This window comes from Eretmochelys imbricata, chromosome 12 (genome assembly GCF_965152235.1).
Source record: "Eretmochelys imbricata isolate rEreImb1 chromosome 12, rEreImb1.hap1, whole genome shotgun sequence".
NCBI lineage: Eukaryota > Metazoa > Chordata > Testudines > Cheloniidae > Eretmochelys > Eretmochelys imbricata.
This window is the reverse complement of record NC_135583.1, coordinates 31907109-31920679: the sequence shown is the minus strand read 5'-3', so window position 1 is coordinate 31920679 and position 13571 is coordinate 31907109.

Below are 13571 nucleotides of genomic sequence, written 5' to 3'. Positions count from 1 at the left end.
TGTTCTGGCCATGCCCCAGTACACCCTCTCATACTCCTAACAAAACTCCAATACAGTGCCTGCAGAGGGATGGCATAGGAGTCTGCTCTGTTGCCTATAAGCCTGTTGGGGACTTCCTGCTGGAGCAGTACAGAGGGACAGAACAGGCAGAACAAAGCGGCCCTTTGTTCCCAGGGTGAATAATCAATCTACCTCATATACAATCAGTTTTCTCCTCACCTTGGTTTTATGCTGGTATTGACTTCAGTGGAGTTATTGCTGAGTCACAGTGTTATAAAAAGAGAATTAGGCCCATAAGATTAAGAAATGATATAATACTGAACTTAGTGTTTATAAAAAGTGCAGGCTTGAGACCCTTGAAGGCTGATGTCTCCTGTTCTCCACAGAACAGATACTGAATAGGAATTGGCCGTGGAAGCTTCCTCACCCTGCCCTGCCAGTATGCCTTAAACTTTACCTTGTATTGTCACTTCTGGAAAAGAGGGGTACTCCCATTTCCTGCTGACCCAGACCTTGACCTCTCAGCTGATGGTCTATTTGTGCGAATTCCTTACTAGTTCTTAACACTGAGCAGATTTCACACATTTTTGATTAAATCCTTTTTGTCGGATTTTCTATATATCCAGGGCCAAATCACGCACGTCTTATTCATATAGGTAGACCTATTGATTTCGTTGGGACTACTTGCATGAGCAGGGTGAGCAGGATTTGGAACAAGGCGTTGTAAACTGACCTAAGCTATATTTTCAGCTCAGATCATATGCGATGGACTTTGGCCGTATGCTGCTAAAAAGTATTTATTTTTTGTTTTGCAATGAAGCTTTGATGGATAGATTCTGCTATATTAGTACCTGCTTTTAACTCTGCTATGTATTGCTACTTTATAGGAGTAGTTCTACAGCAAAGGGCTGATTATTAAAGCAGCATAATTGTAAACGAGCTGCTCATTACTAACAAACCATGGCCTCTCAGAATGCTACAGGCCCTTACATTTAAAAAATATCTTTGTGTAGATCATGGTTTGAGTTATTTTCAGAATTCCCCAATAAGCCCTTTGCTACAGTATCAAGGTTTCAGATGAATCAATGCTGTCTGTGCAATAATTTTAGGTAGAAGACAAAACCACTTCAAAGAGTATAATGTCTTGAGAGTTTGTCAATAAGATGTCTTAATGTTTTTGACAACACCCATTTCGTTGACACAGTGGTTGAAGAATCTTGACATCATTTATTGTGTCAGCTGTACAGATTTAGCTGCTGGTGAACCACATGGTAAATTGCACTGTTTCCCCCTTCCTGTTTGGTTGAGATATAAATCATATTTTCCTTTTGGAAGCTGATTAGTATTTTTCTTTGAACCAAAACACAGTTCCATCTACTGTATATCTGAGGAGAGAAAGTAAAAGTATGCTCTAGTTTCCCCTGGACATGGTTTCTAAGGTGTCATTAATCCATAATTAGCAGCCTGGTTAAATATGAGATCACATTCCATTGGTAAAATGGGTTTAAAAAAAATCTGAAAATTAGATCTCTTTTATAAACTAAAATCTTATTTTTCCATGAAAAACAAGTTCCCAGCTGATTTAAAACATTGTAAAATATTCAGAACTATTTAGAGGGCTGAAAATATGTAAAGTTCTTTGAAAGATACTAAATATATTGTCCACTAGTGTAATAATAGAAAAAAAACCAAAACAGTGCTATGACTTGGGTTTTTATCTTTAGCCTGTTCAAGTTGGCTGTTTATGGATATGATTTTTTATGTATATGTGTGGGCGGGAGCATTATATTTGCTCTTCACATGCTTTTCCTTATTCATCTACTTCTGCTAAACTTGGATAGTCTTTCAAAATTATTTGGCAATGATTAATATTATTCAGCTTTCAAAGTCCATAAGGATTGTTGATCATCAGTATATGACTATAGACTTTGAAGTCTCTTAATTGCATGAAGACAGATACATTAAACAATTACCTAAATACTCAAAAAAGAAAGAACAAAGGAAATAAAGAGTGATATAATCCCTGAGGGAATCGTATTTCTGTATCAAGAAGGAATCCTGTCTCTTAAATTTGGCACAAATATTGGGATGCTCAGCTGTCAGTTTCTTCTCACATTTATTCTGAATGAACACAATCCATCCATCAGTGCTTAAAGAGTTTTCTAACAGTACATTGACCTTGAATGCGGCACATCGATTTTCAGTAACGCATCACAAATAAGGTCGTTACTGAGTCATCCAGCAGTGGATGTGATTGGGAACAGATTTCTGAAATTCCAATACTATGCCATCTGCCTCCAGTGATAGATTGTCCTATGGTACCCCATCAATCCTCACCTAGCTCTAAAAAATGTGACACCTGTATGAAATTTATCATTATATACAGCACAAGGCAAAACAAACGGATACAACTGGGGCTTTTCAACAATTTTGGCTCTTCTTGTAAAGATTCTGTTTTGTTTACAATGGCATTTATTTACAGAGGTACTTCTTTCTATAAGGGCCAATGGTGACGTAGATGTAAGCACTATGGGGAATTAACGCTGCAAGTGGGATTGGGCAATAGATAAAAACAGTCTGGATCTTAAACTGTTAGAGGTTAACACTAGATCAATTAAGGTGATTGTTTCTTAGATTGCATTGGACAAATATACACACACCGAGAGGGTATTAGTGAAATTGAGGAGGGAGAACAAATAGAAATTAACTATGTTAAACTAAAAATCAAACTGGAAAAAGATTTTATGTTCTTATATAATGCCAAAGAGTCTCCTTGAAGAGGAAAAAAGGATCTTCCCCTATGAATCTGGAAAAGTGTCTGTAAAAGCCCTGGTCTAGGACTAGGAAAGGTGTGTGTTCAGCTGCTATTGCTCCACAGAACCGGTTGTTGCAGTTGGAGTTTGAAAGGGCTAACCTATTTATGGCCAATAATCACATTTCTGCTTTATGCATGTAAAGAAAAGGGTAAAACAAAATAAAGTGTTTTAGATTGCAAGCTGACTGGCACAAAGATCAGGAAGTAATGCCCTCTCCTTATCCCAAATTTCACTCTGGTTTTGGGTACAGCATTACACAACTAAATGAGTGCATCATTATTCTTATTCTTTTTAATTTAAAATTGCCTGTGGACTGAAGTAGGACTCCAGACTAGATGGTCTAGTGGTTTTGTGAGCTAGCAAATTCTATATTCTGGTCACCTCTTTCGGTTACTAATGACGTTGAGAGCCTTTTGAAGAACACCCTGCTAATTACTTGTTTATTTATTTGGTACTGTCCTGGCCTCTAGGCACTTTTCCAACGAGTTAATGTAAATACAACCGCATGAAAACTAAAGCCAGCATCTTCTCCACCACCCAGAGCCGGAAATAACCAATACAAAACCAGACCAAATCGAAACAGTGGTTCTCTCACCCCAAAACACCAGTCCTTATAACACCCCCATCCAATGCCCAGTCCCTGGGTAAATCAATGGACCTTTAAGCATGCCTGAAAGGTCATCAAATTCAGGCTGTTTCAGACCAAGTGGAAAGTAAGTTCCTAAGTTGCAGCCACCTCCTAGAAAATGTCCTCCCCCAACAGCTCAAGTGTATCTGCAGATCACAGTGGTGGCAGTAGGGCATGGAATGAAATGTGGTCTCTCAAACAGTCAGGCCCTACTCCAACCCCAATTGAAATAAACAGAAAGGCTGACACTGATAGGGAGCTGGATCACGTCATTAGAACATTAAACATTAAAAACTCCTTAGCACCACCAAGAAACCAGCCAGCATCCTGTGCAGATCCTGGCGCATTGGAGATGCACCACTGGGTTGATTTAAGGGTGTAGCCTCATGTAGAAAACGTTACAGTAGACTACCCTTGGATCATGCTAGCAAGCACAGATGCTGCCCACCTCCATATCTCTACAACCAGCTAGTGCTGTTGAATAACTTTCCAGTGTCGGGGTGAGACAAAGGCATAGATGATAACTAACTGTTTAAATCTCAATCCAAAAAGGATTGAGATAGTGTAGGTGGGTTGGAGGAAGCAAATGGAAGGTATGGTGAAGATTATATTTACCCCTTTAATAAAGGATGTGTGATTGCCATTTATCATCAGAGTTTGCAATATGGGAAGATTGTTTGATCCTCAACTGCTGTTAGACATCATATAACTAGGGTTGCCAACCCTCCAGGATTGTCCTTGAGTCTCCAGGAATTAAAGATTAATATTTAATTAAAGATTATGTCACATAATGAAACCTCCAGGAATATGTCCAACCAAAAATGGCAACCCTACATATAGCAGCACTTTCAAGAAAGACTTTGTTCAAGGCTGGACCAAACTGTTACCATTTCTCTTAGATGAGCACCTTGATATCATTGATGTCAATGAGGTGGCTGTGGAATATGTTATTATTCAGCATAAGGCTAACAAAATGGCATACATAGAGATAGGGGCTACCCACAAAGCTCAGATCAAGATACAGATCTAAATCTCTCTAAAGTCTGGAGAGTTCTGGATGTTGGATTTTTGGCTTGGACCTATGTTTAATTTACATATTATAATATTTAATAAATTGCAGTGAGTGCTCACTTCACTGAAATAATTACTCTTTCACTCTGTTAAAGTTATTATTACCCTAGTTTATTCTCAGTTAATTGCCTGTGACAACCCACTTAAAGCTGATCTGATTATTATAGTTCATATTTTATTTTTAACCCCTCCCCCCCAAAAAAGTATATGCTGATGTCCGATTCTGACATCTATGGACTGAGCTAGAGACTGGTGAGAATAGAAGTAATGTAATGTAACATTTCAGGTCCTTTTCTAATAAAAAAATAACCTAAGGTGATTCCCTTCTAACCCTACAAACACCACTTCAGACCTTCTCGTGTGCTTTGAAAATCAAAATCCACATTAGTAGAGATCCAAACAGGTCTGCTGACGGGGAGGGGAGCAAAGGGGGCAATTGCCCAGGGGCCTGGGTAATTTGAAAGGGCCCGGGGGCCCCCTGCCACCGCCGCTGCCAGTGCCACAGTAGTGGTGGCGGTGGCCAGGAGCCCTGGGCCCTTTTAAATTGCCCAGGTGGGCTGGAGGGCTCCTAGGCATGCAAGACTGCTCCGGGCCCCATGCTTTAGGGGGCCCTGTGTGCCGCTGCGATTGGCCAGCGCCGGCAGTCACTTCCACCCAGGACTCTGCCGTGCCCCCTTTCCCCCCCTCCGCCACTAGGAACAGCACTAGCCCTGGGGCCCACAATTTCTGCCGGCAGGCCTGGATCTGAACATGATTGGAGAAACATAAATATTGACATGAATTGCTGTAGTTAATCTGCACTCTGCTTTCCCGTGGCTCACTCGTTCTTTGGAAAGCTCCGCTTGTCTCTCTGCCCTTACAGAACAGAGTGCCTGTCTAGAGGGGAATTCAACTCATAAGCTACTTTTACCAACACAGTCTGTTTACGTACTTCATTTTTAAAACTATACACAAAGTAGAAAGAAGACCGTGGGCCAGATTCTCTACACCATTACACCAGAGGTGGCCAGACGGAGCGGAAGCCACCCACAAATCCCTCGCAAAGGGACAGCTGCCATAACTGGTTCTTACACCTCCTTCCCTGCAATCCAAAAAAGCAATGGGCATGTTGGGGTGGGAAATGGCATGTTAGAGGCAGTGTTACGGGGGAGTGCTTGGAGTATGCTGTGCTCCCAATATCTTCAGCCAGCTGGTGTAAGTTAGAGCAGCTCCCAGATTTCTCTAACTCAGTGATTCTCAAGTCGCAGCCCAATCAGCATATAGCTGCAGCCCATGTGACATCCTCAGGACCATACAGATAGTATATATATTGTGTGGATGCGGCCCACATAACACACAGAGAGCTGCATATGCTGCACTAAGTGGTAAATAGGTTGAGACCCACTGCTTTAACCTATGTCCGGCTGTGGCAGAGATTCCGCTCCCATTCTGCTGCATCCAGTATCTGGCTTAATGTTGAAAAGGCGGGGTGGGCCTACTTAAAAGGTCATTAAGAAGCAAGCCAAAATATAGGCCAACACCAATGTACCGGTCACCAAGGCCGTGAGCTAAGAAGAGATATCTGGTGGTTGGAGTTAGGAGTCAAGGCTCTAGGGTTCTGGTGTTGTTCTCTATGTGACCTTGAGCAAAGTATTTAACCTCTCTGTACCTCAGTTTGCTGATCTGCAAAATGAGTTGTAATAATGCTTACCTATAACACGGGCTGGTGGGAATTGTAATGTTTTATTTTATAAAGAGCTTTGAGCTCCTCCTTTGAAAGGTGGCTATCAATAAAAAAAGTGTTATAGAAGGAAAGCTAGTGCAACATATTTAGTTTTAAATATATTTAATATTTGTCCACCTATATTTACTTATATGTATGCTTTGGTTTTATCACCAGTATAGCAAGTATGTGGAAAAAATGCATTTGTTAGACTGATATAATCCTGAAACATGTTTAGGTTTCAGAAACCAGTACAGTGTCTGTATATTTTCCCAGGCACACTTTGCATATATCTCTGACCACTCCAAACAAACAGCGGAATTTCCTGCCATCAGAGCAGAGCCATTAATACTACTGGAATTAAGGGTTAGTTGATATTTCAATAATAATCCCATTTTTCAGACGTACGTGAGTCAGGCATTTTAATTCCCTGAAGACTGAAAGTCCGATGTCAACACACAAAAACACACATTTTATAATTTATTTTTTTTACGGCACGGCTTCAGGCCAAATCCCTATGTTGATTTACACCCTAAGAAGCCGCAGTGATGTCAAAGAGAACTCACAGTCTAGCCCTCAGATTGCAACTGAGGATTTCTTACACATTTAACCTACTCTCTTTAATACCTTAAATGTTACAGGCCACGATGCAAATTCTGTTCTTTCCATCAGGCCAGCTCATTTGCAGTCAATGGAGCTGCAGTAGGGGAAGTGAAAGTAGTTTGGCCTTGTCCATTTTTACTGTCTCACCTTTGCAAATGCTTTGTGCACCTTTTTGCTGCTTCATGGTTAATACTTGTGGGACGGAGGCATTGCTTACCTCGTAAGGTTGAGAAAAACAGAGACTCAGACTGTGCTCCTTAAAATCATCCCATGGAGTAAGCTCTCTCTATGCACAGCTCCACCCTATAGTGTGGATGTGATGGACTCTGCAGCACTGACCCTGCCTTCTCCTGGGTGCTCCATGGCTTAAGGCTGCACACAGAGAGGAGGGTGGAGATTGGGCAGGCTGTAGGAACGGTGGTTTGGCACTGGGGGGACTGGGGCAGGGTGGGAAGAACCAGTGCTCTGCAGAGCTCTCAGCTGTATCACATAACGTGGTACCTCCGCATTGCATCAGCCACACTGCATTTTCAGGTAGTGTCCTGCAGGGACGGGGAGTAGCTGGCTGGTGTGGCTGAGGAAGGAGGAGGAGACCAGTCACAGGCTGGGAGGCTTCACTCCCTTCGTCCCCATCCATTCCTATGAAAAATGTAACAGCCTGGCCTACCCACCTATTTCCCTCCTGGAAAGCAACATTCTCGTAGGGAGCTAGGCTCCCTCTCTCTGCTCTTCAGAGGGGAGTGGGTCGCTGGAGCAGGAGGAGGAGGGATGTCTTTGTGGGATGCAACTCTGGAGCCCCGCAGAGAGGTGGGGAAGGGGAACAGAATTAATAGTATTGGGAGGATGGGAAGCAGCAGGTGGCTAAATATAGTGTATTTATTTGGGCCAATTCATTTTATTGGGGGCAAGAAATTGAAACTCTGCCTTCCATTCTCACATGGACAGAGGACCTCAGCAAGAACAAGGCCATTTTTAATTTTTTTTTAAAGCTGTTGTTCAACCAAACATTTTTTGTCCGATTCAGAGTCTAGACCCCAAGCCGTCACAACTCATGGCTTCCCCTCGCTTGCTCTGAGTAAACCCTTGTGAAATTCCATTGGTTTGAACAAAGTTACCTCTCCTTTATCCTACTGTGAGCGGAGAATCAGGACCTGAGGTCTTGGAAGCAGCAAAGATTATCCCACATTTGCCTAATGCAAGGTTCTTACGCCTTCCTCTGAAGCATCTGGTGCTGGCCACTAGCAGAGACAGGAGACTGGGGTAGATGGACCTTGGGACGGATCCAGACTGGTGAATCCTCCATTCCAGTTATTTACAAAGACAAGTCTTTAATGTGTGTTTATTCTAAGTCTTTCATGTGTGTTTATTCTTAGGGGACGTGCTACTGCTCAACCTGCAAACACCCCTTCCTATGTGTAATACTACTCATACCCTATTTTTTGTAGCTTAAGTAGCTATTTCATTTAAACAAAATGCTTAGGTAGAAACTTGAATTCAGAAATTGCTATCTCCATGTCATAAAACAGTGTTCTCTGCACAATGTTCTTAGATCTTACTATACATCTCACCTCAGCCATTTTGACAAATAGGCCCCATTGATCCATAGAATTAACTCCAGTAAGACATTAGTCATTCTTGGAAATTACAGTGCTCATCTCTCTCTCTCATACTTAAATGGTGGGGTTTTCAAGCATAGTTTTATGGACCTAATTAATGCATCTGACATGCTTCTGGTGTAAGGTAAAAGAAATGATTATTAGAGATCTCGGGAATAAGCACATTCCAGAGGCTGCACAAGCAAGTCTTTATGCTAGTTACTGTGGGAGAGAATGCTCCGCAACAAAGCAACAATGTGTTTTCATTTGAAACAACACTATTTGAAGAAAAAAATCATTAACATTTGTGAGAGAAGCTTGCAAGAATCCTCTGTGTTTTTATGGAGCAGTTTTGTAGTCCCGAACTTTGTAAAATAAGCTTTTGGTAGCACAAAAGATCAGTTCCCACTTTGCACCTCAAAGGTCATGAAGAGTTCAGTTTCACTGAGATTGGTTAGCCAACACATTTTGTTCTGGATGTAAGGAGATTGCTGGTTCTTGTATACCTCTAAAACAGATGGTCTCACGCTTTTCACCTTTTAACTTATTTTGAATCCACTGTTAACCTGCTTTATTCAAGGGCCCTCTCCTTCTAACAAGGCAACCAGTTCACTTCTTCCTGTTGGGCAGGACTTCATTCAAAACAGAGGTAATATTAATGTAAGTATTTCATTTCTACAGATGTCATCTCTCCAATCTAGCATTGCAGAAAAGCAGAGACCATAGTACACAGTATACTGTGCTAGATTACAGCATCTCAGTCTTGCATTATTCTCAAACTATAGAAAAATAAATAGGAACAACAAGCAAATTGCTTTAAAAAAACAGCAACAACCACCTTAAATTACAGAAAACTTGGCATCATGCACTGTGGTCATGAAAGATGGACAGGTATTATTTTATATAAAGTATGTTACCAGCCATATACTGATAATTCAGTATCTGTGCTCCCTCTGAACATTAATCAGATAATTATCAAATATCAGTTCACTGTGGGACTGTCGGAAATTTGACAATGGATATTTTATTTGCCTAGTGTATGCCATTTAGACAAATGAAAAATGCAGTCCCTCAGGCAGAAAAGAGTAAGAGGTAAAGTCCTTGCCGTACTGAAAGCAGTGGGAGTTTTGCCATTGACTTCAGCAGGATTTCACTCAAGATTGCTAACCAGTTAACCATTTTCTCAGAGATTCTCACTAGACTGATTTTACCAACTACCCACGTCAGACTTTTCAAAGCTGCTTAAAGTATCTCAAACAATAGTAGCAAAGGCTAGAAAATGTGTGCCCCGTCCCTTCATCTTACTCAGGTTTTAATGTCAGTGGTTAGCTGGGGTTGCGCCTTAAACCTGTTTGGAAGCTGAAGTTAATGCACGAGATGTCAGCTCACTTGTTAAGTGAGTATCTTTCCTTGAGCTCAAGATGACAGTAATTAGGAGCTCCACTAGCTATCTGATAGCTCCTGCCTTGTTGGTTCTGACTTACAGATCCCAAAGCAGTGCTCCCTACTCGATGGCCTGCATAACTCCCCATGCCATACTGTGGCAGTTAAAATCAGCGAGGCAGATCCCTTGGTTTAAAAGTGCTGCGGACAGAGCATTCTCTCCAAGAGCCCCTGGTCTTTGGAATTCACTGCCCCTCTAGACCTTGCAGACATGCTTTCAATCTTACCCAATTGGTTGGGGGTAGGTGGAATGTTTTTGGGGGGGATGGAACAAGTCTAAGGGATGGGAGATTTTGAATTATAATATATGTGCTGACTGATGATTGGTAGGAGGGTGGGCAGAGAGAGACTGACAAATGTGCTGCTATTTGATTTCATTACTGATTTTGGAATATGTTTCTAATTAATGGCAAGGGCATGTAGGCCCCAACCCAGGAAGTATTTAAGTGTGTGCCTTAAGCTCCTTAGGACATAGAATGTTTTTTAAAATTAATTATTAATTATTATTATTATTATGAGTTTGTACAGGGCCTAGCACGATGGGCTCCTGGTTTAGGGCAGGAGTTCATAGATGCTACCAAGATGCAACTAATAATAATAATGCAGTACCTTCAAGGGTTGGGCCCTAGAGTTCAGGATAGGTGCTCTTTTTTATTGATTTGAGTTTAAAATACAGTAATTTAAAAGTGCCCATAGAAAGTTGTTAGATTTGTAGGAAGCTGTAATATAGTATATAATCTTATGTTGTTAAATGTATCATCTATGCATGTACAGATAACAATAGCTTATTTATTGAATCTTTATGCCTTATTACTGGTCGTGTACTGTACACATGGTACACTGAGTTGTCACTTTTGTAGGATAGGATTGTGTCTATAAAATGATTAGTGTTAGACTGATTGTTTTAAAATAACTCAAGCAGCGTCTGAATTTATTTACATACAAGATACTGCCTTCCATAAACACAGCTGGACTCAGAATGTCAATTCAAGGATATTTTTGGAAGTTCATCCAACAGTTCAGCTGGAATAAAGGCATCTCACTTATGCAGTCTTAACTTTTTTCTCCCTAAGGACTGTAGGCCCAATACTGGGAAGTGCTGGGTAGCCTTGACTTCTATGGTGCCATATACTCCTATGGTCTTTGAAAGGAGTTGCAAGTACACAGCAGCACCCCATAGGAGTCACTCAGCATTTCACAGGATCTGCCTCAAACTGTGATTATGAGGTTGAAAACAAGGTGAAATTTTGCACTCTCTCTCTCTCATGCACATATCTCTTGTGCTAGAAGATCCTCGACTGACTATACAGCAGAACCATGGATATAGCTCAAATTCAAGACTGTGCCGTTATCGGAGTGCCCACTTTGGAATTTAATATGGCTTTTCAGTTAGTGATTAGCTTCTCCCCAGTTGGTTGCTTTTGAATTTAGAATAATATAAGTCTCCATCTGAAAGATACTTAGAAACCTCGGCACTGGCATTATTTGGAGAGCCAGTGTTACACTATCACTGGCTTTGATCTATTTTTGCTGAAAAGATTGTCCTATTTAAAGAAAAAAACATATGTAGAGATACTGAAAGCTTTAATGGTTTTTGTACCTATTCCAAGATCATCAATGTACTGTATAATTAAAAAGTTCTCTTGTTTTAGATCTTTTTTTTCTGCCACATGGGATTTAAGCACTACAAATGCAAGATCTATATATATCTATATATCTATGTATATTCTGTAATTATTTATTTTTGTTACAGTAGCACCCAAAGACTTCAGTCACCGATTATGCTAGACTCTGTATTATTTGTACTGCAGTAGAACCTGGAGGCCCCAGCTGAGGCCTTGTTGTGCTACTTGCTGTACAAACATAGTGTAAGGGTCACTGCCCCGAAGAGCTTACAATATAAATCGGCAAGATAGTCGAAACGGGGGAGAAAAGGAAGCATTACTAACCCCAGTTTGACAGATGGGGAACTGAGGCACATTGTGATCAATGACCAAATTTACAAAGTTATTCAGGCACCTGGAGATGCAGAGAACAGGCCCGCCTTAGGGGTAGGCGTTGGCGATCAGGATGGTCTCTCTGAACGTAAACTTCCGGGAGCACCAAATCAACATCCAGCAGGGCACCAAATCCAATTTATTGTTTTGTGTTTTGCACGGACATTTGGGGGGCACCGAAAATGTTTTCCGCCCCAGGCGGCAAAACACCTAGGCCTGGCCCTGTACAGATAGGTACCTAATGGGATTTACAAAAGCAGGTTAGATGCCTAACTCCAGTTGAAAATCAATGGGAGAGAAGTGCCTAACTCACTGAGGCACTTTTGTTCTTTAGGTGCTTTGCTGCATTTTTAGATACCTAAATACCTTTGTAAATCAGGCTTCTAGTGACCAACGCAATGTCATTGATGAAATCTTGACACAGCTGGGAGATGAAGCCAGATCTCCTAAGGCCCAGTGTACTGCCTTACCCAGAAAACTATTTGACATAATGTTTGCTTCACTGCTTTTGTTTACTATGAGTTTTGCAGCTATAAAAGGTCTGGCCCAGTGGAAAATAGACAACGGTTTCCTGGCTAATCAAAAGTGCACTAAATCTAAAAGGAATCCATCCGTGTCAGCAGATAGACTTCTAGATCTTTTTAAAAGCTAAGTACTACCAACGTTTATTATGCCCCCATGCTGTATTCTCTTTCTTGGAATGCAAAGTGTAATGTGATTTTCTTTGATTATTCAGGTTGTTTTCTTTTTCATATTTTACATTTCTGAGGTACAGTGTTTCTTGGGGGTGGAAAAACATTTCCATAACAACCGGTACGCAAAAGGCAGCCTTTCAAACCGTCACTAGAAACTCAAAGGAAATAGCAAATAGCGGTGGTTGTTTTTCTGGCTAATTGACACAATTAGGAGTGGAAGCTTAAGGCAAAAATAGTTCTGCAACTTATCTGATCAGGAGCTCCACAAACATCTAACATAGAAACAATGGGCCAAATTATGTCTTCAGTAACTAAAGTTCTGAATTTAGTCTAGTAGGTTCATGCACATAGCAGAATTAGTTTAACTGGTCAGTTGAGGAAAGGGAAAAGTTACTGAACTGAGGGAAAGTCCCTGGAGCTCTATAAATATACATATATGTATGAAAGAAAGAAAGTCTTCATGAAACTACATCTGTAAAAGCATGAGGAAAAAAACCTACCCAAACATACCTTGCAAAACTCATTTAAATAGTTTGGCTTCACTTTGTCATTTGATTCTCTTATTTACAAATGTAGAGGCTAAAGCATTATCTCTAGTCCCTGGTCTTGTACTTTTCATAAGGTATTTCTGGAATTTAAAGTTAGAAGCATAAATGAATATACATATGTAATCTTTGTATTAACTATCCCATTAAACTGTGCATCCCTTCCCATCTCCCTCATTTCAGAAGAATGTCCTATCATTAGCTGCTATCTGGAATCGACAGTAGAGTCATTTGAACTCTGGCTCCCAAGGGCCTACTCCTTTACTTCCTGCTCTAGGAATAAGGTGTGTATTGATTAGATATCAGGCTGTAATTGGGCTCCAATCTCTGTGCCTCAAGATATATGATGGAGATGACAGGAAACAGATACCCTGTTGCTACTTGTAAATAGTCTGGTTGAACAAAATGGTTTGTAACCACTTCAGTGCCATAGTCTTTTATTACTAGAATAGAGGTGCTTGATCATTCAGTTTGAT